Raw genomic sequence first — 25701 nt, forward strand, 5'->3', positions numbered from 1 at the left:
TGGGTGCACAAAGATGAAGTGCCCTGGTCTTGTCATACAAAGTTTGATGGAGTGTCAACTGGACAATATGGAGATATTTGCATCTTGAAAGCCGGACTACAAATGTGGACAGACAGGGAGAAACACATGCAAGCCTAAGACGTGGTAAGATACGATATTCCTCACTATATGAAGTAACTGATAACAAGATCTGTTTAATGGATTGTAAAGAAATGCGTCAGGTTTTTATTTTGTAGACAATTAATCTGGATTTATAGCGTGATGGGATGACAGCACAATGATGTGTGTGGTAGCGCGTTTACATGCACACTAATAAACCGATCATTATCTGATTTCTGGAGTTACCTGATTATTCAAGTGGTCATGTAAACAGCATAATCCGATAGGCTTTATCAGATAAAAGCCATTATCTGATTATGAGAAATCAGATAAACACACCTAGCTTTTCCCCCAGTAGTCAGATTATTCGGTGCATGTATACCCTTTAATCTGGTTTCTTTCGGGTTTTGCTATTTTATCCTCCCACTCCACTACATTTTAGAAGGAAATATTGTACTGTCTACTCCACTACGTTAATCTGACAGCTTTTGTTTCCTTTCAGATAAAGATTTTACATAAAATAATATATTTTTATATTCTCAGTGTTTAAATTGTCACTTTTATTTTATCTTACTTATATGCCACTTTGTGTGACAAGTTTATATACAATACACTTGTATATTGCACTTTGCAGTTTGCAGCTTTTATTCCAAATCTACCTATCTAAGTATGTAAAATTGGCTCCACATTGATAAATTACACATTAGAATGCTCTCAAATGTATTTGTTAATGATAAAAACAAACAGTACTGTAAGAATATAAGCTGTCAGCATGATGAGTGCTTTATTTTGCAAATATATAACTTGCGTACTTTTTGAGGTTTTTCAAGGATATGAGTACCTACTGTAACAGGAAGTCTGAGTTTTATGCCATGTACTTGGGGAGAAATCCAACTGAAGGACTGAATAATGTAAACCAGATTTTTCTGATTATCAGATTAATGAAGTGCATGTAAACGCGTCAAATCGGATTATTACCATTACATGATTATTCCCAGTTATCTGATTATTGTGCACATGTAACTGTGCTCAGTGGAAAGCTCTACTCCTGCACTTTCATGTGATACACGTGGCATTTCTGAGCGAGCCTGCATTCGCGAGTAATCCATCCAAGAGTAATGTGTGTGCAAAGCTGTATGAAAGCTCTGTTATACATAATTTTAGTGTAATTTTATCATTCTTTTTTGCTGTGAAAACATTGGACTGCCGACAAGTGCTTGGCCTTGTCGGAAAGCTACAATTCCACTGTTTCATGTGATATGCGTGGCTTCTGCTATGATGTACGGTCGCGGAGAAAATCAATAGAGAAGAACAGGTGTGAATTTGGACGCACTATGTGTTGTTCGGGCCCATAGGGTTAAAAAATACTTGTTGAAAACAATGTTGAAAGCCTGGGAACGATGTTGTTAGAGTTAGACCGACTGATTTTTAACATCTCTGTGTCCAGGGTTTTTTGGGCTGGCCTGAAATTGTGGGTTGATGATGTACTAGAGCCATCTTTAACTTAAAACTAGATTACCACTAATGTTAGCAGGTTCGCTCATTCCATAAGCTAACTAAGCTCTTTTAGTCTACTAAATACATAAAAATAAAACAGCCAGGGGGCATGTGTCTATATTACTGTGCCACTTGGTCAGCTGCAAACAAGAGTCTGTTGCTTTGCGGTGGCTCATGGTTTGGCGCAGGGGTTGTGTATGTTACTGTGCTACTGTGTTAGTTGCCAACAATTACAGTGAAACATCTTCTGATGCATAGCTAGGGCACATCGTCAGTGATGCTACCTGAGGTCATAGGGTGTTTCGGGTCTTTCAAGCATCAGACAGCTGAGGTTGATCAGGCCTCTGCTTGTGCCCTAACAGCACTCGACCACGGATTTCCTCTCTTCCAGAGCCACCTAGAGGCTTTCTCTGCCGCCTCTGTGCTGTTATAGATGGCCCTCCTTCTCCTCTCACCTGTGATGCCGAGGGAAGTGTAAGCTCTGCAGAGGGACTGTCCTGCAAAGCCTCTGCACCTGACCTCCACAGGCAAGCACCTTGCCTTCCAGCCTCGTCTGTGGCAGTTGCTGACTAGGCTGTCGTATTTTTCTCTCTTGCGCTCTAAGGCCTCCTCCATGCGTTCTTCCCATGGCACAGTGAGCTCAAGCATGACAACGTTCTTCGTTGCCTCTGACACCAGAACGATGTCAGGTCTGAGGGTGGTCTTAGCGACAAGCTGGGGGAACTTGAGTTGGCTGCCCAAATCCACTGACAGCTGTCAGTCCTGTGCAGTGTTGAGACACCCTGGTGTTGCTCTGGATGTTGTTCTTGGCTCCTCCCCAGCTCTGGTGAAGTTGATGGTTTTCTTCTTGGGCTTAGACCTCCGACAGCTGGTGATGGCACTATCGATGCTCTCTGTGATGGTCTTGAGCACCTGGTTGTGCCGCCATCTGTATCGGCCTTCCCCCAGAGCTTTTGGGTAGCAACTCATAATGTGCTCGAGGTATCCCCTTTCCCTGGCACAGGGGGCATGCTGGTGTTTCAACCAAACCCCAGCAGTGCAGGTTGGATGGGCTGGGAAGGACGTCGTCGACTGCCTGGACCAAGAACTTGATGCGATGTGGCTCTGCCCGCCAAAGGTCAGTCCACGAGATCTTCCTCTCCACAACTTGCTCCCATCTGGTCCAGACGCCTTGCTGTCTCATTCCCACTGCTCTGCTGGATCTCTCCTCTTCCATGGCTGCTCTCACCTCATTCTGGACAAGTTGCCTCCACTCCTTTCCCCAAGGAAAGAAGGGGAGGGGGTGCGGTGGTTCCAACCCCAGCCTTCCTGGCCACTGTGCTTATGGTTTACTTGCTAAAGAGTGTCTGTTGCTGCACGACGGCTCAGTCTTCTGCTCTGGGGTTGTGTATGTTGCTGTGCTACTGGGTTCACTGCTAACAAAAGTCTATAGCTGTGTGGTAGCCTGTTCTTCTGCTTAGAAGGTGTGTATGATTCTGTGCTACTCGGTTAGGTGCTAACAAGAGCCTTTAGCTACGCGTTTGCTGGTTCTTTGGCTTCGGAGGTGTGTATGTTACTGTGCCACTTGGTTAGCTGCAAATGAGAGTCTATTGCTGTGCAGTGGCTCATTGTTTGGCACAGGGGTTGTGTATGTTACTGTGCTATTGGGATAGCTGCTAACAGGAGTCTATGGCTGCATGGTTGCCGGTTCTTTGGCACAGGAGATGCATATGTTACTGTGCTACTGGGTTACCTGCTAGAGAGTCTGTTGCTGCGCGGTGGGTCATTCTTTGGCTCTGAGGTCGTGTATGTTACTATGCTACTGAATTAGCTGCTAACAAGAGTCTATAGCTAGTTGCCTGTTCTTTCGCTTGGGGAGTGCATTCGTTACTGTGCCACTTGGTTAGCTACTAACGAGAGTCAGTAGCTAAGCGGTTGCCTGTTCTTTGGCTTAGGAGGTGCGTATATTATTGTGCTACTGGATTAGCTGCTAAGGAAAGTTTATAGTTGACGGTTGCTCATTCTTCTACTTGGTTAGCTGCTAACGAGAATCCGATGCAGTGCGGTTGCTCATTCTTGTGCTTAGGGATTGTGTATGTTACTATCTTACTCTGTAGTGTGTTAGCTGCTAATAAGAGTCTGTAGCTGTGTGTTGGCTTGTTCTTCAGAACAGGACGGCTGTATTCAACTGTGCAAGTGAGTCTGCCGCTAACAGGAGTCTGTAGCTGCTTAGCCTGCCTACTTTAGTTTGGGGTGTGTCTATGCTTTGTGTTATTAAGTGAGCTGCTAATAAGAGTTGCTTCGCAGTTGCTTGATATTCTTTTTGAATCACTCAAAATTAATGGGTGGTTTGTAACCCAATTTTCTGAGGTGTGACAAACGCATTACACATATTTATTTTTGTTTCACCCGATCTTTAAAATTGACTTTTGTTCCCTTGCCTGTTTAGCACACGAGTAAACTAATGTGCTTAACATGTGCTTTTTATGCCCAAGACTACAACAGATGACAACAGGATTTATTTTTAGACGGCGCTATTAGGCTCCCTCTCCAATCATTACACACAGTGAGAAACCCACACAGCTCTTTGATTTGTTCATTTTGGCGACACACTGAGCATTCCCCGCGTAAACCTTAAATGAATCCGAGCCTCAGTGTATGAAACTACTGTAACTGCTCCAACCAGGCATTCTAATAACAGATCTGATCAACAGGGGACATGCACATCCAAACCTATCAGGCCTTCTCCAGCGCTTGAGAGCAGACCAGCAGCTTGTGTTGGAGAGTAGATGTCTATCTATAATCAATACACCACAATCTGGCCTTATCTCCCCCTCTGATATGCTGCACAGCCACTTTTCCACACCCTCCAATGTCCTCCGGCATCGCATCTGAGAACGCTGACAGCAATTATGGATTGCCACCTTTTTCCAATAAGCCAAGAGTCAGTATAGCCGGGCACCACTCAAAGATTCTAAATTTGGTGAAATAACTTTTTTTTAAGAAAAAAAAGGAAACAACAGACAAAGTGAAAACAGCAGGGCCTATTATTTTCCTCAAATATCACAGACTGCACCACGTCTGGCTGCCTTCTCTCGCTGTATTCACCCTCCATCAACCATTAGTTTAACTAAGAATGATTCCCACATCATGTTGTCTTTTCCCCGTACTCCTGCTGTGGTTTTGTCCCCGTTGAGTTGCTCCCCCCAACAGGCTGGTGACCTCGGAGCGAGCATTGCCCAAGGCTTCCAAAGAAAAAGGATGCCTCCTCCTGTCTGAGGGCGCCCCACACCCACCCACTATCTCTAGTCCACTTTAGGGATGTCATTGCCCCTTTCCTCTACGCCCCCAGGCCTACAGGGGCCAGTGATTTACAGATCTCCATATGGCCAAGCCTTTAAGGAACATCTGACAGACAGGATGTTTTTCATGCATGTCATTTCACCCTTCCAATGCATATTATATTATATTTGCACTGTGCTGACCTCATGTCACATTGCATATGGTACCTGAGGCATAATCTCTGAGTTTTTGACATGGCAAGGCTATTTTTCTTATGCAAATTCTTGTTTACATGCCCTTTTGTTTCTGGCATTGTTCAGTTTTTATCCCTAGGATTTGGGTTATGTTGCAAGGTCTGCATGGCTACAAGTATTGACAGAGGATGGTGGCACAATAGAGTGATGGCATAGCTCTGAGACGGAAAGAAAAGGAAGAAAGGCAGGGGAGAGGGGAGACAGCGCGGTGCAGAGTGGAGGATAGAAGCAGCCCTGCTGGAGGCTCGCCACAGGCTACGTCTGACATCCCTCTCTCTGACGGACTGATGAGATTACCCTGACATTTTTTCCTTCTAACTTAAATTGCATTACCACGAGGATCTTATGTTAGGCAGATCTCCATATTATTCTCAAGGGATTTGGGTTCCATTTTGCTCTCTGCTTCATTCTGTTCTCTCCTTTTTCACTCACACTCAGAGGGATGAAATCTTCTTTACAGCCTTGCATGTATTATCTGTTGGCAAGACTACATGGATCACATTTCAGAGACGTGGCGGCATATTCACCGCCATATATCATGATAATGTAATGCCCCCTGTTCAGGCCCTTCCTACAGTAAACCAGAATGATGCAGGTCACCGTGGTTGCAACTGAACTGTGACATTTGATTAGTCAACTATCCTTGCACGGTGGACTGTTAACAGAATGAACTAACCAAGCAGTTCAGCCTTAGGGTCATTGATAATTAAAGATAACCCATTTAAAAAGCAAATCCAAACATAGACCATGAACTATACAGATTGGGGTCACGAAAGCATGTTTTTTTATGCCACTAATTTACATTCAACCTTTGCATTTCACCAGCAGTTTCACCTTGACATTTAAGGTTAACTGACAAATTAGGGCGAAGTATTTTTTGGGGGGTGTGTGTGTACTGGGCGTCTGTGTTCACCACCGGAGTCGGCACTCTCTCTTTGCTGTGCTGCATAGCGTAATGGTCTCAATTAGTCTAAAAGTCACCGTGGGTAATAATTCACCTCTCTCAGGCTTCATTTCCTCAGATTCAAGTCAAGCATAGCACAGGAAATGACACTTCAGGAGCTTTTAAAAAATGATGAGGACAAGCGGAGCGATCAGGGCGGTAAATCAGGTGAGTGACTCGCGGATGGCGACAGCATGAGGTGGCGGCAGAGCCTGTCAGTCGCGGTGGTGACATGTTCATCAAGGTGCAGGTGACATCACTCAATCACTGTATCAGTCACCAGAAAGAGTGGTCAGTGGCATCAAACACAGATCTCATTATTGGAGAGCCTCCTGCTAAAATCAATCACTGACAGTTTGGCTCATTTGAAAAATGAATGTAATCTCTTTTGGGGGAATGTGTGCGTATACATATTGCGGAGAGTTTAATCTTACACTATATATTAGGACTCACCCAGTGCAGGCATCTGAAACCTGATAGTGAGGTCAGAATGTTTGTATATAGAAGGTGATACTCGCCATTATTCAATCATTATATGAAATCACAAACCTGCACACGTCAAAAAGATTATGTCTTGCCATCACATCTGAAAAGATTCAGACAGTATTGGGATATTCATATCCTCCACTGCAAAACAGATGGATGTAATTCTTTTAGGTAGCTCAATCTACTCCACCTGGGACACGTTTACACAGCATTTCTCAACCTTTCCCGGCCCGTGACCCCATTTTCAGGTCCCAAAATTCTCATGACCCCAATTAGAGTTGTCAAGTTGACATGCGAATTTGGATATGGCACACTTTAGTGTTCTATTTTCAAGAGTTTAGAAAGAGCTGGAAATTAATTGTACTGAAAGGTTTATTTAATTTTATTAAGGTGATTGATTTCATTTTTTCCTTATTTTTATTGTTATAATTGTAATAGTTTTCCATTTTAGTGAGATTTGAATTGTTCTAATACATTTGTTGTTTTGTCTGCTTTTAATGTTGTTGTTTTTTCTGCTTTTAATGTTTTATTTTCTTTTAAATGTTGAGTTGTCTGCCTATAGAATTGTTTTGTTTGCTTTTAAAGTTGCCTTATCTGCGTTTAATGTTGTTTTGTCTGCTTTAAATGTTGTTTTATTGGCTTTTGATGTCATATTGTCTGCTTTTAATGCTATTTTATCTGCTTTTAATGTTGTTTTACCTGCTTTTAATGTTGTTGTTTTAATGTTTTGTCTGCATTTGCAACATTTTGTTTAGTCTACCTTTAATGTATTTTCATCTGTTTCTGTCTGCTTTTGTTTTCATAAATCTGCTTTTAACATTGTTTTGTCTGGTTTTTATGTTATGTCTGCTTTTAATATTGTTTTATCTGTTGTAAATGTTGTTTCCTTTGCCTTCAAATGATGTTTTGTCTGCTTTTAATGTTGTTTTGCCAGCTTGGTGGTGTTTGGTCTGCAATTTATCTTGTGTGTTTGTTTGTCCTGCCCAGGGACTGAAGATAAAAAGTCTGAAATGTGACACATTTACATTATATTAATGCTAATTAATTGCTAATTGTGTTTTCTCTGATTAATAAATGTGTAAAGTATAATAAAGCAGAAATACTATGATTCATGTAAAAACTCTTTGAGTGGCTCATTTCACAGGTGATATGCAAATATATCTCCCTTTCCAGCACAGTATATTAGTATAGTAAAACGTCTTAAAAACCCTGACAGCTACATACGCATATTCAGCAATCCCATTTGACCACAAGGTTGAGAAACTCTGCAGTACTCTCTTTCTATTGCTGGTCTCACTAATTGCTTTATGTAGCTGTGGTCCAGCAGAAACCTTCAACCTATACACTCACTGCTGACCCTTTTCTATATCAGTACATTCTGTAAGCACAACACTCTGAATGCAGCACTGTACGGGGTATATGTTAAATGTTGGTGTCCTTTGCCTGATATACTGTTAATTACACTTTGAAAAATGATGATAAATGATATGGCTTGTGTCACATTCCACCATGCTGGCTAGGCAAAATAGAGCAGGGCAGCAGGTATCATTTGCACCTTGTGAAAAGTTCCTGGTAAGCACCCCGGGGACAGGAGATCAGTGGTGACCTTGAGTCCATCGGTGGATAAGGATCTTTTCCATATTCATTCCAATCCGGAAACCATGACTTACCAATCATTAAAAAGCTTATAGATTTGGCATCCCTGGGCCATCTCCATTTATCATGCAGCTAGTGATAATGGCTACTCTGCTTACATTCAACTCACACTGTTTTCCACTCACGCAGAAGGAAGTAAAATTATACAAGTGCAACTTGCAATTATCACCTTTGATGACGGCCACTAATTGTTCCCTTTGTTTGCCCTGTTTTATTGAACAGGAGTGATTGGACTGCTTTCATAATTGACGTAGATGATCTGAAGTGAATGAAACATAAAACCACACATTTAGCTTCTGCTAATAACATGTGAACACTTGTGATTTTGTTAATTGGTTGATGGGATAAATTAAAGGTTAATGAATGATGAATTTTATGCAGTGACTAAAATCTACAAGGATTTAACACATTTTGAACTGAAAACTCCTGTTATGCTTCTTACAGATATTAAGTTCAGACTATTACAGTGATGGAAGATTTCTGCTGGTGTCCAATATGTATTTTATCACTGCCTGGAAAATATATAATTTAGCTAGGCTGAATCATTCTACCGCTACATTCCTCAGTATGTTAAATGGCAAGAGTCAAATAACTCAATATAATCTGAATTCTAAAAAAAAAATTCTCATGTGCTCCCAGATGCTTTTTGTATAAGTCTTAAACTTACAAAGACACAGAAATGATTAATTCCTCATCCTTCCAGACTTTCCAGGAACCCTGAAACCCTTTGAACAAGTTCAATACAGTCAAGTTGTCAGTTTTCTAGACGAGAGCAGATTGAGGGTAAAGAGCCTCAGGGGTAATGGGATGAAGTCTGTTGCCACATTGTTGCAACATGCGTGGGATTCCCATGGGAGGGCTGGAAATGGAGTCAGGACACCGCTCCTTCCTGACATCTCAGGCCCACGTGCCACCGCCTTCACATCTCTCCCTCTGTGTTTGATGTCCAAATTGAGCTCTGCTTCATCGCCTCCATCACTGCCTCCCCTCTGTGCTCCTCCTCTCATCGCCTCTCACAGAGGAGATGTTGAAACTACTGTTAAACTAATAAATTGGCTTGCAGATACATGCTGCATATGGGGCTGATTTTGGACCTCTGTTAGGTATGGGATGTTATCCAAGCATATTTCCACTGCCAAAATGATCATCAGCAACACTAAAACAATCTATGGCACCCTGAAGGAAATGTTACAAATGCATATTTTCTTTTTTTAATTTAAAGGAATAATTCAACTATAAAATGACAATTTGTATGTCAGTAACTCACCCTGTATGACATTGACTTCATGAAGAAAACTTTGTTTTCCTCACAAGCCTTTATGATGAATAAAGAATTCAAAAACTGTCTTGATTAATTGAAGTCATAGGGGTCTGCATATGTATGTGTAAATGTTATTAGCAGTAAGGTCGTAGCAATGTGCATGTGTTGTGGAAGTACTTGGCATATGACTGGACAAATGAGGCTTGAATTCTCTTCGCTTCTTTGCTGAATTCTAGCCAGCTTTGTATTCTAACAATGTGGGTAGAATGTGGAAATGTACTGTGGTAAATTCATCTCTCAGCTCAATTCCACTGAATGACATGCTTTTCACTGGCTCTAGGGCTGTTGCTTGTACTACAGATTGCTTCCGCATTTTTGTATACCCATCACCACCACCACCAAAAGTAACTAAGCGGATCAAGAGAGATCCACCCCTCTCTATCTCTCAAAAGCATACCAAATTGCGATCAAACTGTAAAACTGGGCAGTGCTGATCAAAGATAAACCAAGATTCTGTTACTGTATTGCCTATTTTTTTGCCTAAAATGTCTTCAGAAACCTATTTTAGTGTACTGTTTGGCTGTAATATGAGAAATTGTGAACAAGAAGCAGGGGCCATACTGTTTCCTGCGTTGTAAAAATGGTGATCAAACGACAAACTAAACAGTGCTAATACGAACCAAGATTCAGTTACTGCGTCACCTATTTCTTGTCTCAGATGTTTTCAGAAGCATATTTTGGCTCACCATTTGACTTTTATTTAAGACTGTTTGTTACTAGCCACCATATTGTTTCCTGTGTCAAAATCACCAAGCTTGCATTACGCCACCCACCAGCGTGAGTGTGTATTGGCTTCAGGGTGGCGCAGTGCATTCTGGAAGTTGTAGGTTTTCTACTTCTTGAGAAAAATCAGATGCCACAGCCCCTTTTTCTCTGCTTTTTCTGTATGTGGCACCATCATTTTACAGTATAGACAGCCTTGTTTTGTGAAAACTATTTCCAGCAGTGAAATACTTCTCAACCAATGAATACAAAACTAAGATCTAACCTCAAATAACTCAATGTTTTTGGGCTTTAGTAAAAAGTTGTAGTATTCAAACATCATCAGGTCTCCTTTTTTTCTTTTTTTGGTGCATAAATTGTCAAATACCTTGAATCAAAAGTGTTACAAGTTGGGGAAGTAGGAAAGAAATCACTGGAATCTAAAAGCAACACGAGGGATGACATGCCTCTCAACCCTGCTGGCCTCCTGCTGGCTAAGTAGTCACAGTTTTCGCCTCAAAACTCGCTTCATTGATCAGATGGGTTTCCACACATTTCACTTTGAAATGAGAACAGCAGAGAGATGGGGCTACCGCTGTTTCTGACACATCATCCTGCTCATCTGTGGCCACTGCCATTTTTATTACCTCTAAGCAAATACGAACACATAAAAGTCACCTACCGCTGCTTTAAATGCACCGACTGATAATTAATGGTGTTTAAATTCTTTGAAATACCCATATCGGTCAAACTGGGGCCTGAGCAGGACTTCATGTCTCGCTCCTCAGCTCACTTAACCCTTCGCTATGACCCTCTTTGCGAGTGCTGGTCCAGTGCTCACTGCAGTGTGTTTTGGTGTGGCTGTCGCTCCACTGTGGCACACACTGGGTATGAACAGGAAGGAGCTGTGAGGATCGGGGGTGGTGCTGGTGAGACTGTTGGGGTTACGGGGGTAGGTGGAACAGATTGGTTGATATCACACTCTCACCTCCAGGGGATAAAGGACCGGGAGGCATAGTGGGTTTGGACGTGTGTGCATTTGTGTGTGTGTGTCTGTGTGACAGCAGGAGCTGGTGGGTGAGTAAGGGATTGTGGGAAATACAAAATCCTCAGATTGCTGAGTTTGGACGCCATGACCTCACACCGACCCCTATTTCCTGTCTCAATTGCCTCAGCATGAGCTGGGCTCCATTTCACAGCACTGCTGTTTCTTCTCTTGTCCACAATCATGTGGACTCATGTGGGAGTCCATACAGCGGACGTCTCTATCATCATGAGTAAATAATGACACAGGGTCATTGTGTGATCATGCGTTACAATGTCTGATCCCAGCCTTGTGATCTCTAATGGGATTGACTCTCATTTTAATGAGTATCACTGTTACAATCAAGCCGCCATGAAAGACTGAAGATTCAATTGGTCAACCGTAAATTAAAACTAAGTTAGGGGCAATTAAAGTGAACATTTAATTGACATTAAAATACAAACATTACTGTCAGCAGTGCGTTACAGTGTAATCGTCCCTTACTTTGTCTTCAAGTTCACTGAGCTACATGTCTGACATATGGATGAGATCTCAGGGTAATGAAGTGATGGCATGTAGGCATCATTATGCATTTATTCATGCTTGCATGTCTCTTTCTGTATATTTGTGTGTAAGTCTGCAATACCTTCCTTTGTTCACGATCATGATATACAGGTATTACAGCATTAAGAAAATGTCTCTCTTTCTCTCTTTTATGTGAATATAGCCATTTAAAGTCAGCCATCACAGACCAAACCATGGATGGCATCTGTAAGGAAATCGGCACCTTAAAGGGAATCTTTCCACTTCAAAGCCACCCTTTAACATCTATCATCACACATGACATGAAGGCACCAGCTGCTTTCAATATTTCTCAGTTTCTGTTGTTTTACTTTCATTTCCATACTGGGGACAAATACATCTCAGCAACATTAAAAAGTATCTGGTATAGGTTACACAAGTAATGGTTACTTTGTTACAGTAGAGGTCACAGTGTTTGGTCTTACTTATACCCAGACATCTTGGAATGGGTATAAGCTTTTGGGTTGTTGTTATTAATGTGGGTGAAATTTGGATTTAAACAGCTAGTTAATTGTTTATACTTTTTTGTTTGTTTGTTTGTTTTTTAAAATCATGATGCCCAAGCAGCAGCTTTTAGGCAGAAAGAGCATTTTTAGTGCAATTGGGGACATTATGTCTTCCTTTAAAAAAAAAATTTAAAAAAAATTACATTTTCTAGTAAAATGGTACAAAACCAAAAAGATAATAATGAATTTAGTGGTAAGTATCATTTCAGAGTCAGCAATGACTGTTAAAAGTTGAAACCTGATTAAGATCTCTAACAGTTTTGGCAATGCTTCCGCAATGCCATCACCTTCTATTGGTCAACAGTGAAAAACATTTTGGCAAGATATTTTAATAAATTAACTAAAAATTTTGACTAAGTTTGGTAATATTTGGAACAACTGTGATTGATTTATGGCCAAATTTTGCCTCCAGCCAAGGAGGGACTGAGGGCGCCCCCTATTGAGTGATTTTAAAATAATTTTACACACGTGGTTGAACATTGAAATGAAACATTTTGATTAGACAAACATTTTTTTATTCTTTTTTTTATTTATATCTCAGGTACTTTTCTGAACTTGCTCTACGAGTTTCAGTATGATGGGCCCAACAGTCATGGAGTTGCGTCTATTTATGTGCTGAGCCATGCCCTTTAAATGTTCATAGCTCAACATCTTGAAAATGCAATGAGAACCCAGCAAGACTTATGCAAATTTTGAATCCAAAGAAAATTTAGTACAAAATGGAACTAGAGTTTAAACTACAGAATAAAGTCGTAAATCTACGAGAAGTATTATTTTATATTTATATAATTATATGTAAGACCTGGAAGTTGGGTAACATGGTAGGTGTTTAGGGTGACAGTAATATACGTTTTAGCAGTACTTAAGTAATATAACGCCTTACCAACAAGATTTCGAGTGATGCTATTTCACATAACGCATTACCACTTTGTCGCTTTTTATACCACATTACCTGACTGTTCATTCTGAATCTGTGATTTTTTTTTCTCCTAAAATTACAGGTTTAATCTCGTTATGTTTCGACTTTATTCTTGTAATTTTGTGACTTTATTCTCACAGATTTGCAACTTTATTCCTGGAATCTAACATTTGTTTTCTCCTTCATAAGGAGATGTCAGAAATGTGTTTCAAAACATTCAAAATGGCAGAAAATCTTGTCAGTCAGACTTGAGATGGATGTCTGTACCAAGTTTTATGTCAGTTGGACTCATGACAAAGCAGTTAGGACTGTTTAAATTTGACCTTTAATTATACCCCCCCATCAGGCTGATTGGACTTATATTTGCTGACCAGCATTAAGTCACAACTTCCAATCACTGGTGAAAATTTAATGTGTCTACAATGTACCATCTATCAGCAATTTGCAAACAGTTTTGAGGAAAAATAATAAACTAGCACAGACACAACAGGAATTCAACCTCTAATGATGACCCTAAAAATAAAGTCATAATACACCTGCTTTGGAATTTGCCTTTTTACCAAGGACACAAGGGATTTTGGGTGCTTCCGTGGAAACAGCACTGTAATCTAATGTTGAGCACTTGAAATCCAAGTAGGTAGGGTGAGTGGATTGGGAGCGTCTTAAAGTGCCAGACACTGTGGAGTCATTGCACCTGGCAAAGTGACCCTTTACTCATTAGTACTGACCAACAATGCTATCAACTCTCCACAGGTACATGGTGGCTAATTTGCGTTATGAGGTGGTAAAATCTATTAGTGCTGCACATTAAAGACAGATACAGCTTAGAAAACAACAACAAATTTATTATATATGCGTGCACTATTGTAACTGTGAAATATCTCACGTGAACAGAATCAAACGAGAGAGTGTGCCTCACTGCATGAACATTAGTGATAGTGAATAACATCCAATCCAGGCAAATTACACCAGGCCTTGATCATGCACTGTTCCTTCAAAGAACTCTTTCTTCCGGGCCATTTTACTTTTTCACTCAGCCTGGTTTGTCACCAACTGACGCGCAGCCATATCATGACCCTGTGCCACTCGTAACTCATACGACAGCCTAAAATACAATTAAGCGGGCATAGAGAGAGTGTCACATCCCCAAATTGCACCACCTATTATGTTGCGGCTGTTACCTTCGCAATCACGGTCTCCTAAATTCCATTATGAACAACAGTGGGATCTTATGATGGTGAAAAACAGAGTCATTTTCTTGTGCTCTCTCAATCAGTCACAGAGTTGGTTGGAATCAAAAATGTAAAGACAGGAGCCTCTTTTCTATTCCAGTTGCACTCCACAGTCCCTCTAAATCACCCCTAATGGGCTGGTAGAGGGAGCACACTCTGTATCACTGTATCAATCATTCACTCTGTTTTCCTCCTCCTGGAACCATCCACGGGATCACTTTGGTGCTTTAATGAGCCATTACAATTCCTATCAGACAATCTCTGTGCCATGTGTGTGCGTGCATGTGCACACGGGTTTGTTTGTACACGGGTGCGTGCATGCTCCAACTGTTGTGGACTTACACTCATGCTGATATTAGATTGTCTCCGCAGAGTTTTCTGAGATAGCGGTGATCTCTTGTCTATCTATTTCTCACCCACTTTCTCTGCTGGTTTCGCTCTCTCTCGTGCTGTGCGTGACTGAGTGTGTGTGTGTGTGTGGTGGACAGTGGGCACGGGTTATAATTGCATTGCGTTGCCATCCCACTCGGTCTCTACACCCATCTGTCTCTTTAATATCCAGCTAAGCACTCTTGACCTTGAAGCATCCATGACAGCACAGAGCCACATCCACACCAACATATCCATGGCTGACTTCTCCCAGAGACCGCTGAGATGATAGAGAGAGGGGGATGATGGAAAGACAAGAAAAAGAAAAACAAGGTGCAAAATGTTGTCTCTGAGACAAAAGGTGAACAAGGGAACATGATGGATAGGTCTATCCTGTGCAAGAGGTATCGTATAGAGAGAAGCACATCGAATCAGACAAAGAGATGCCTTCAAGGTCACCAGTGAATTCATTCAATTTGGAGCTGACTTGATTTTACAAAGGTCGCCCACATGGACTTTGCAAGAAAATGTTATTTCAACAGAAAAACATGCAAGATTAGCAGAAAGTCAAGGAACCACGAGATATGTTATTTGCCTCCTGGCATTCCCTTTATGCTCCTCGGAAGGATGGTTTATTCTTGAAGCAGTGCCTTTGGGCTGTCATGATGAATATTTGAGCTAAATCTTTTCACTGTATAATACCACAGCATATGCCTTAAAGGTACAGCTTGCAATTAGATCTCCAATCCAACCTAAACTTATTTGATTAGATCAGTTAATAATGTTTTACATTCATCCAGGGAAAGTGTGCAGCGCATCTTGATGGCTTATCCAGGAAGAAAGGTTGCCGAGCACACATTCTACAATACATCACTCAGACAATCAGAAGGTGTCCATTGTTCACTGTCCTGACAAAAATCATTATAACCAGCATGAAGTAGAGGCCACAGGATACCACTGGTCACTGGTAACCATTGGTTTTCTATCACCTCTCAGTTTTGGTTGCCCATTATTGCCCACAGTCTTTCCCTACACTAACTAAATATTTTTTAACTGTGGCCGGCAGCGTGGCATCAAGGATGGCAGTGTTGGGCTGTGAGTTGGTTGCTCCACCGCTTTGGTTTAACTAAGCCCCCAGCAACAACGCTGAGCTTTGAAGCCAATTTTACAGCCAAATATGGAACATTGCTCCATTGGGCCCAAAACAACTTATTCCCATAGACTGACACTGCGAAAGAGATGCCTGTAAATCAGGGATTAAATCTTTTGAGTGTCACAACCCACGCAATTGACTCACTTCCTCATTTCATTGTCAGGATTTCATCTGTTTGTTCCGATAACATTTATAAAGTCTAGAGGAACAGCACAATTTAATCATGTCATCCTCATACAAAGTAGCTGAGTGCTTCATTGGCCACTAATTAGCCACTAAGCCAGCGGAAGTTGGTTGTTTAGCTGCTGAAAGTCTCCACCCCACAATGGGAAATATGCAGGTATTTCCATGCCACGGAAAAAGAGCTTTTTGGCTTCATGTGCCTCTGAGCAATCTTTATGAAAAAGGATGGGGTCCCCCCTCCATTGCTGTATCCAGCTCTCTTTGGTCCAGACTAATATATCTCAACAACTGCTGGATAAAATATGCCCCCAACTTTTCATCTAGTGCTATAAACAGGACAATTTTTTTTTTATTTTTTACCTGCATTCCCATCAGCCTCAGCCATACTTTGTATTAAGTGCTAATTAGCAAACATTAGCATGCTAACATGGCAAATTAAGATGGTGCACATGGTTATAACAGCTAATGATCAGCATGTTGGCATTGTCATTGTAAGCATGTTAGAATCTTGACGTTAACATACAGCTAAAACTACTGCTTTACCTTAGTAGGCTACCATGGATGTATTATTAGATCTGGATACCACGCCCTAAGATGGCGCCTATTCAGTTGAGGAAGAACCGCTAGCCTGGCACATACACCAAAAATGTTTCCAGCTTCGGAGTTTACTTCCGGGGTATGCAACCCTCTGAATATGCACAGTAGTGTTTCTCCTGCAGGCTCCGCCCACAGGTTTCTGCTCAGCACATAGACTTTACATTATGATGACACCACACATTTTTTAAATCACTTTTCTCTCTATGGATCAAAAATTCATAATATAAAGAGTCATGATTGGCCTTGGTTGCAATTCAATGTGTTCTGCTGACAGTTTTACAGATGTCTGTTTCATAATGGTTTTCTGTGCTTTCTTGGCCACAGGAGATTTTTTTTTTGTGGCCAGTGGGAAAAATTGTAAGCAAGGCTAAGCAAAGCCTTTTACAGTGTCACTGGCATGGTGTAGATTTAGAGTCATAGTCTTATTCTAACAAAGACTTCAGGCTTCCCCTGTCTTCAACCAAACCACTCTGCTAGCCTAAATGTAACCAAACTTTTGCCATACCGGTAGCGGATCAAAAAATGGTCATGCAAATAATTTTTGTGATAGTAATTTGAAACCTTTTTTGGGGGAACTGACAAACGCAGTAGTCCTGCCTCACATGGGTCATTTTAGAAGGCGACAACAAACAGGCTGCTTTGTCTTTGAGGCTGAAGGACTTATTGAGGAAAAGAGCCACCTGAGATTTGATCAGACAGCCCTTTACTTTGCTCTATAACCTATAGGCTACCTCCTCTAGCTCTCCTACAATCAAAATAAGAGGAATAACATACTTGTACAATAGGTCTCAGCGCCCTCTTATCAACTCAATGTCATACATAAAGGATAAGGATAATTCTGGGCCAATCTGGCATTTCAGGTGTACTATAGTGGGATGACTTATTAAGAAAATGTTAACTCCCTGCAGCATGGTTATCTTTATTGAGAAACAAAGGATTAGTAACATGATTGATGGGCCTTGTCTCCCAGGGATTATGCTGTAGAGCACCACTAATTGCTCTCTCTCGCTCCCTCCTCCTCTATTTATCTCCTTCTTTCTGTCTCATTCCATCCACATCCAAGCCCATGGCCAATGCAATACACTTTTAGCTATCACCTTTGCCATCAGAGCTCGCGGTGCGAAGGGGTTACAGGTGTCACTGACAGGCTCCGGGCTCCTGGGTAAGCACTAAAAAGACTGAACTGTCCTTAAAGTTATAGCCAAGGGACTTAATTTTGCATTCAGGCTCAAGTGGTTTGTTGAACACATGCCAGGCCTGAGCCAGAAGGACAGGAAGGAGGGAGTCCGAACCCTGTATGGCTATGGTAACGCACCGTGTAATGGACTACTGTACAACTGGAAATAATGTGCTGAGTCATTTAGGAAAGCTATTAAGCCGCCTGGGTGACTTTGAAATTCACTAAGCCTGTTCACCCTCTACATTTATTCAGGAATAGGGCAGCTCCAGCCCCCAGCTCACTGGATCCCCCCCTCCCCTCCTCCCCTCCTCCGTTCTCCTCTTTGACATCTTTCTAACTAAATGCTGAGAAGAAACTTAATTACAAATAACTGGGGGAGAGAAGGCTTATCATTAGGAAGCATGGAAAATAGTATGGCTTCTGCCAGCAAAGCCTTGTGAAATACAGTACAGCTGTGTGTTTCCCCACACTTAATTGAACATGTGTTGTATTAACCTTGAAAGCATTGTGGCGATTCTATTTTCAATTAATCTTCTAAAGGAGGAGACGTACAAATTAAAATGGGATGCAAACACAATGTTGCTGTCACAGAGTATTTCTTCAGCAACAATAGGCGACGCGTTTTTTTCCCCACTATGCATCCTAATAGGTTGCTGACCACTTAGATCACTGCAGGCCCATAAGACAGCGAAATACTGTACGGCAGCTTCACAAGCCACTGAAGCACTTATTAAAATGATTGAAATTATACCACACCTTCCTCCGAGCCATGTGTGTCCTTGTCGTTTATCATTAAACCATCCCCTATCATGGACTTTAGAGGATTGATGCAGAGGGAGCCATCAGCTGCAGGAGCACATACAATATGCACTGTGGACTTACTTGCAACAATCCACCACATGTAGCAGAAACAGTGCAAAATAAAGTTGGTATCAAATAGCATTTTTCATGGCCTGCCTGAACCCCTGCTATAAATGACGTCTCACCCCAGGCACAGCTGTAGGGAAGGTTCAAGAAGGCCTGTTAAAATCTAATTTTCCCCCATTTTATCCTTTAAAGAAGCGACACTAAATGTAAAATTTCGCATCCCTCATTTTGCATGACAATACACCTGGTGAGCACTTGTCAATTTGATCCCTGAGAATCCACAAGCTTTGGGTTTTTACTGCTTACCAAAGGGACTGACAGAGGCCATAAAATGTAAATGTCTCGTGGAGGCTTCCCAGGTTGTGATGTTGTTCAATAATGGATGCAGTGCTTTACATTTTCCTCTTTTGGAATCAGTTCAGATAGAAAAGGCCCCCTGTCAGAATTTACTGAGAGGTTCAGAGGAGAAATATTCACAAAGCCCTGCACACAAAGGTGATATGAAAAAGGAAAAAAGGGGGAAGACGAGTCAGAAATCAGGAGTGATTCAACACACAAGTGCATGTGGGAACATATCATCAAAAAGAGGGGTGTGTTTATGTGTGTGTGTGTGTGTGTGTGTGTGTGTGTGTGTGTGTGTGCACACTGTTGAGCGAATTGATAGCCATGGGTATCTCTGGTTTGCTCTGCGTAAAGGCTCCAAAAAAGCATGCAGGTGTCTTGAATATTTTTGCTTTGCTTTTGCTACTTCTATCTTTTTCATCCATCTGCTCACACAAATCTATATACCATATACTTTAGCCAATTAGTATGTTCTCCTTTGACTCAGGAAAAAGTTGAAAAATATGTTGATCCTAGCAGTGGGATGTAGAGCAGTGCAGTGGCATGATGACTGATAGCATCTTAAAAAATATAATTCCAACATAAATTTCTTATCAACTTTTAAATCTTTGTGATGAATGTCCTGTTCGTGTGGTATAATGAATACCTGCAGCCTCTAGGGATTCTTTTAATAATTAGTCAAATGAAGTCATGTCTCTCAAGGGAAAATAAAAAGCATCATTTAGCATCAAAGGTAACAGAGTCATGCATTTGCTCTGGGGGGTCATGAGCCAAAAATGGTCGAATGAGACCACCATCATTCATATGTGTCTCTGGGTATCAATCACGGCTTCCATCCATCAGTACTCTTTAGTCTGGTGAATCACACTGAGCAGAGAATGACTCACAGTGGCAGGGGTTACCTGCAGCTAGAGCTAATTTCAGTGGCAGACTCAGCAGCACCCTGGGTTCCATTTTTAGTGTTCGTGCTGAAAAAAGTCATACTATTACTATGGCTCATATCACTCATACTTTTCCTAATATTCTTTCCTGTCCTGTTTTTTTCAGCCCAACTTTCATATTGCTGCCACCAATACACATGATAGCAATAACAATAAAAACATGAAAAATAAGAATATGTTGCTATGGCTCCTGTTTTTTTTTGTAAAATCTGCAAAGTTTAATGTTTGCCATTTTTTGCAATGATGACAGTTGTTTGACTTTATGTAACAGTAACTTAAAGGCTGAGTGTGTAAGATTTAAGAGGATTTATTGGCAGAAATGAAATATAATATAAAAGGAATCGCTGTATTTTCGTAACCTTAGAATGAGCCATTTATATCTATACAGGGAGCAGCCCTCTTCTACTCTGTCATGTTGCACTAACATAGTAGCCCAGAATGGACAAACCAAAAAAGATAAGGTGAGCACTCATTAGCGTATGAGAAAAATAGGTGAGCACATTTTAGTAGGTGCTATGTGAGAGGCCTGTCTGCAACATGCCAAACAGCGCAGGACTGATTTTTAACATGAAACTACTTTATTCAGCATTTTTACTGATGTATATATCTGGGTCCTTTGTTTTGGAGAGAAAGAGACCTCTGCTGACAACTGGCTCCTGGTAAAAACCTCCTGCACAATCAACACTGAAGGAATTCTAACCAGGAGAAGTTTCAGCTGGTTGCAATTTGCAGTCATCGCCACTAGATAGCACTAAAGCAGCTAACTTGCTAAGTTTTCTAACTTTCGAAAGAAGCAGTTGAGGTATGAAGTGGTTACCACCAATGTTGGGCTTGTTACTGAATTCAAATAAACACAAGAAGTTTGTGCTCTAAAAAAAAAAATAAATAAATAAATAAGTAAATAAATAAATAAATAAGAAGGGATCAGCACTCAGTGAATAACCTCCTAAGCCCTACGACAAACTATTATGGCAAGGCTTAACTATACAGACCAATGAGCAGTGATAACTAACATGTCTTTGGGGTCATCGGGTGGGAACCTCCTTTCACCGGTGTTTCGTCTAGTTGGTCCCACGACACCTCCAGGAGGCTAGACAGTGATCTCTGGCGTCCCAGAGACACTCCCCTAATGCCAGGTCTCACTGCTCCCCACACTAACCGAACAACCTCCTTTACCTTACCTATATTACCACAGAGGAGGTAGACCCAGGGAGGGAAGCCTTGTTAGGCTATCACACTCCCCCGCCGGGTTAGGCTGTACAGTCTACCTCCCCAAGACGAGCCCTCACAACAATGACACCTCCAGGAGGCTAGACAGTGATCTCAGCCCAAACAGAACAGCACTGCCACCTTCAACCAAACCCAGGCTCCGTTTATGCGAGCTCCAGGCAGAAGCAATGCTGATACTACCTTTACTAGCACATTCACCATACTCTATTTCACACGCTACATAGCATAACTACAATGTAAGCTAAAGTTAAAGGAGATAAATGAACTCACGGGATCAGCAAACACACTCACTTTGCAGCATGGTCTCAAACAAAATGGATTCAGATAGGCCACTCCCACACTTAAATAACCTTCCTCTTCCTGGATTTCCTCCTTACATACACATGGCTTTCTCAGCCCAAACAGCACTGCCATCTTCAACCAAACCCAGGCTCCATACATGCGAGCTCCAGGCAGAAGCAATGCTGATACTAGCTTTCCTGTCACATTCACCATACTCTATTTCACACACTACATAGCATAACTACAATATAAGCTAAAGTTAAAGGAGCTAACTGGACTTACAGGATCAGCAAGCACACTCACCTTGCCGCATGGCCTCAAACAAAATGGATTCCAATAGGCCACTCCCACACTTAAATACTTCCTCTTCCTGGATTTCTCCTGACAGGAAGTGGATCTCTCCACCTGATCTCAAGGAGTTATGTGCCCTGCTTAGTAGTTCTCCCTGCTGGCCCCCAGCTGACATTATTTCTTCTGTAATAGATAAACTGGCTGCATTTAATTGCTTCATCTGACATTTCCCTCACTGTCTTCCTCAACCTCTGTCCCCACTCCGAGAGTTCCCAGGAGTGAGACAGTTGATCTTGCTATGAATCCCCTACACCCCACTTCCACTGGACAAATCCTAGTCTTCCATCCTCGCTGCTCAGCTTCTGCTCCTAAGTCTGCATATCTAAGCTTTTTTCTTTCATATGCTTCTTCCACTGAGTCTTCCCAAGGAACTGTCAGCTCGATGAAATAAACTATCTGTTGACTCACTGACCACAACACTAAGTCAGGCCTCTGCCTGGTACAGACTATTTCCTGAGGAACAACAAGCTTTCCCCCTAAATCTACTTGCATTTCCCAATCACAAGCACCTTCTAGGCGGCCACACCTTTGCCTCCTCACTAACTTATCCCTTCTGTATTTCTCTCCTCACGGACAAACTGAATTACTAAACTCCTATCCTTAACACCTTCTGAATTCACCTGTCTTCGTTTCCCTTCAATGCCTGCAGCTAAACATTTCAACACCTGATTATGTCGCCATGTATATCGGCCTTGTGACAAGCTAACTTTGCAACCTGACAAAATATGCTTTAAAGTTGCGGTACGTGAACACAATGGGCATGACGGGTCCTCATTTACCCACAGTTTTAGGTTCTGGGGGGTTGGTAAGACATCGATGTAGCCCCTATCAGGAATCTAATGATTCTCCTCCATACTCCACAGGTCCCTCCAACTAAGCTTCTCTTCTCTACACTTTCCCAATTCAACCACTGTCCCTGTTTAGCCTGGGCCACTACCTTTGCACCCCTTACTATCTCTTCCTGTCTGCGTATCTGTTCTACAACCAGCTTTCTTTTATCTTTGAGGCCTGCTGTATTCCATACCGGTTTACCTGAGCCAAGCCCCAGGCCTCCCCGGCCAAACTGAACATTACCTACAATCTCTGCATGTCTAAGAGCTGCCTCTGCCTCCTGAACTGCCGATCTTGGGTTCCACTTCCTCCCTTGGTTGGATTTGGAACCACACTCCTAACTACCACATCCTTACTCCCAGCTAACAAGAGCTCTGTCCTGACCTTGGTACATTTAAATTCCTCTGTTAAACTAGTTACTGGCAGCTGAAGTATCCCTTTTCCATACAATGCAACACTATTTAGGCATCTAGGAGCGCCCAACCACTTCCTAATGTAGGAGCTAACCAACCTTTCAATTCTCTCCACAACAGTTATTGGAATTTCATAAATTGACAGTGGCCATATTAACCTAGGATATAGCCCAAATTGCAAACACCACAACTTCAACTTTCCTGGAAGTTCTGATTTATCTATTCTATCCAATCCTTCAGCCACATCTTTTCTAAATTTCACCACCTGTTCCTTATCATTCAACTCTACATTGTACAACCTACCTAAGCTCTTTACTGACTTTTCCTAATTGTTGGGATGTCCTCGTCATCTATGACAAACTTCCTATCACTTAATTTCCTCTACATATCGAGATGCTTCTAGATTTACTAGGCTTGATTTTCATGCTGGCCCACTTGAGGTTCTTATTTACCTTCTCTAGTAGCCTCTTTGTACATGGCATTGTTGTGGTCACCAGTGTCATGTCATCCATGTAAGCCCTAACTGGTGGAAGATGCAACCCATTCTGCCATCTCTCCCCACCTACCACCCACTTAGAAGCCCTGATGATTACTTCCATTGCCATAGTAAATGCTAACGGAGAAATTGTACACCCTGCCATGATGCCTATTTCTAGCCTCTGCCAACCTGTTGTGAAACCTGCTGTACTTAGACACAACCTAATATCCTGAAAGTATGCTTTCACTAAGTTAACAACTACCTGTGGCACTCTGAAGTAGTCAAACGCACTCCAAATGAGGCTGTGGAACTGAACCAAATGCATTTGCAAGATCTAAAAATACTACGTGTAGGTCCCTTTGTTAATCTTCGCTGCCTGAATCTGGTGCCAGATCATGCTAGTATGCTCTAAACACCCTGAAAAACCTGGTATTCCTGCCTTCTGCACCATGGTATCTATTAAGCTATTCCTTTCTAAGTAACTAGCTAGTCTCTGCGCTACTACACTAAAGAAAATCTTCCCTCCACATTCAAGAGAGAAATCATCCGAACTGGCTAAGGTCCACAGACTCCTTCTCCTTAGGAATGAGGACACCCCTGCCCTACGCCATGCTCTTGGTATAATTTGTTTTTCCCAAACTATTCTTAGCTGTTTCCACAAAAATTTAAGGGTATCAGCGCACTTTTATAAACCCGGTAGGGGACTCCATTAGGCCCTGGGGCCGAAGAAGCCTTTGCACGCCTGACCACCTCCTGAACTTCCTTCCACCTAGGTGGCCTGACATCCATCTCATGCTCTATCCCTCCTAATGGAGGGATATCAGGTGGGAAACCTACTATCCTATTCTTCTCCAAATCTGAATATGTGTTTCTCAAATATTCTTCAACCTCTAGCCTTTCTGCTTTAAGCTGCCCTCCCTTTTCCTGGCTGAACAATCCTTTAACAAACTTAAAAGGGTCCCTGAAAAACCTGTCCTAGCATATTCCTTCTTCCTCCTCTTTTCCTGAGATGCTCTGCCCTTCTAAGAACTGCTAGCCTGCTTCTCAACTCCTCTTGCAACACCTTAATTCCCTCCCTTTCTTCTTCTGTAGCCTTTTTCCACTGCTTTCTTAACTGTCTCCTTTCCTTGACTAACTTCTCTATTTCTCTCTGCCGCCTAGACTTACCTGACTGTACCCTCTCACTCCTCTTTCTCTCATGCACCCCAAACCTCTCTACACCATATGAATACATTATATCTCCCATCTTTTCTAACCTTTCCATTGCATTTCCTCTAAGCCTACTCAAGATTACTGACAAATCTCTATTAACTATCTCCCATTCTTTACTGTCATTTGCTCTAGGCCATCTAACTCTAACCTTTTGCTCCATGGTTCTCTCTCTGGCTAGCATACTGGCCTCAGTGTCACCTGCATCTTCTCTTACTACCCCCTCCTCCTCAGTGGCAGCGTTACTGATATCCTGCGAACTGTGGTTTTCTACCTGCCGCTGGACTTCATCCGACTGACTCGACTGACTTCTTAGGAAGTACTGATCAATGCGGCTACTCTGCCCTTTCTTTGCCACACACTTCTTCTTTCCCTGATGAGTTCTGAGGCCTTTCACTGATGCTACTTTCTGCCAGCAAGGACAAACCTGAAGCATCTTGTTCTCAACTGTGCTACTTTTATCCTCTACAGATGCGCTCACCTTGCCCTGACTGCTGCTAATTCTAGCACTGGTGGATAGGTCCGTGCCCCTATCCTTCACTGAGTCACAGATCCAAGTCATAGTCGTGTCCGTTCCAATGTCTGTTACCGTGTAATCCACCTGTGAGTCATCTTCCACCCCTGCTCTCGCTGACTCTTGGGGTATTTTTCCTAAGTTGGCTGTAGCTAATTTTTGGTTGTAGTAAGGCTGCTAGGCCTCACCACTGCTACCATGGGTTGCTAACCCATGCCAGCACCATTGGGGTCTTTTCCCTCCTGTCAGCTGTCTTTCCAAGCGGTCACATGGTCTTTC

At 42.0% G+C, this 25701-nt stretch overlaps 1 pseudogene; it reads right to left on the reverse strand.

Annotated features, from left to right (window-relative positions):
• Window positions 1-1932: 1932 nt before the first annotated feature.
• Window positions 1933-24696, reverse strand: LOC125882276 (uncharacterized; annotated as a pseudogene).
• Window positions 24697-25701: the final 1005 nt, after the last annotated feature.

This window comes from Epinephelus fuscoguttatus, linkage group LG21 (assembly GCF_011397635.1).
Source record: "Epinephelus fuscoguttatus linkage group LG21, E.fuscoguttatus.final_Chr_v1".
In the NCBI taxonomy this organism is placed as follows: Eukaryota; Metazoa; Chordata; class Actinopteri; order Perciformes; family Serranidae; genus Epinephelus; species Epinephelus fuscoguttatus.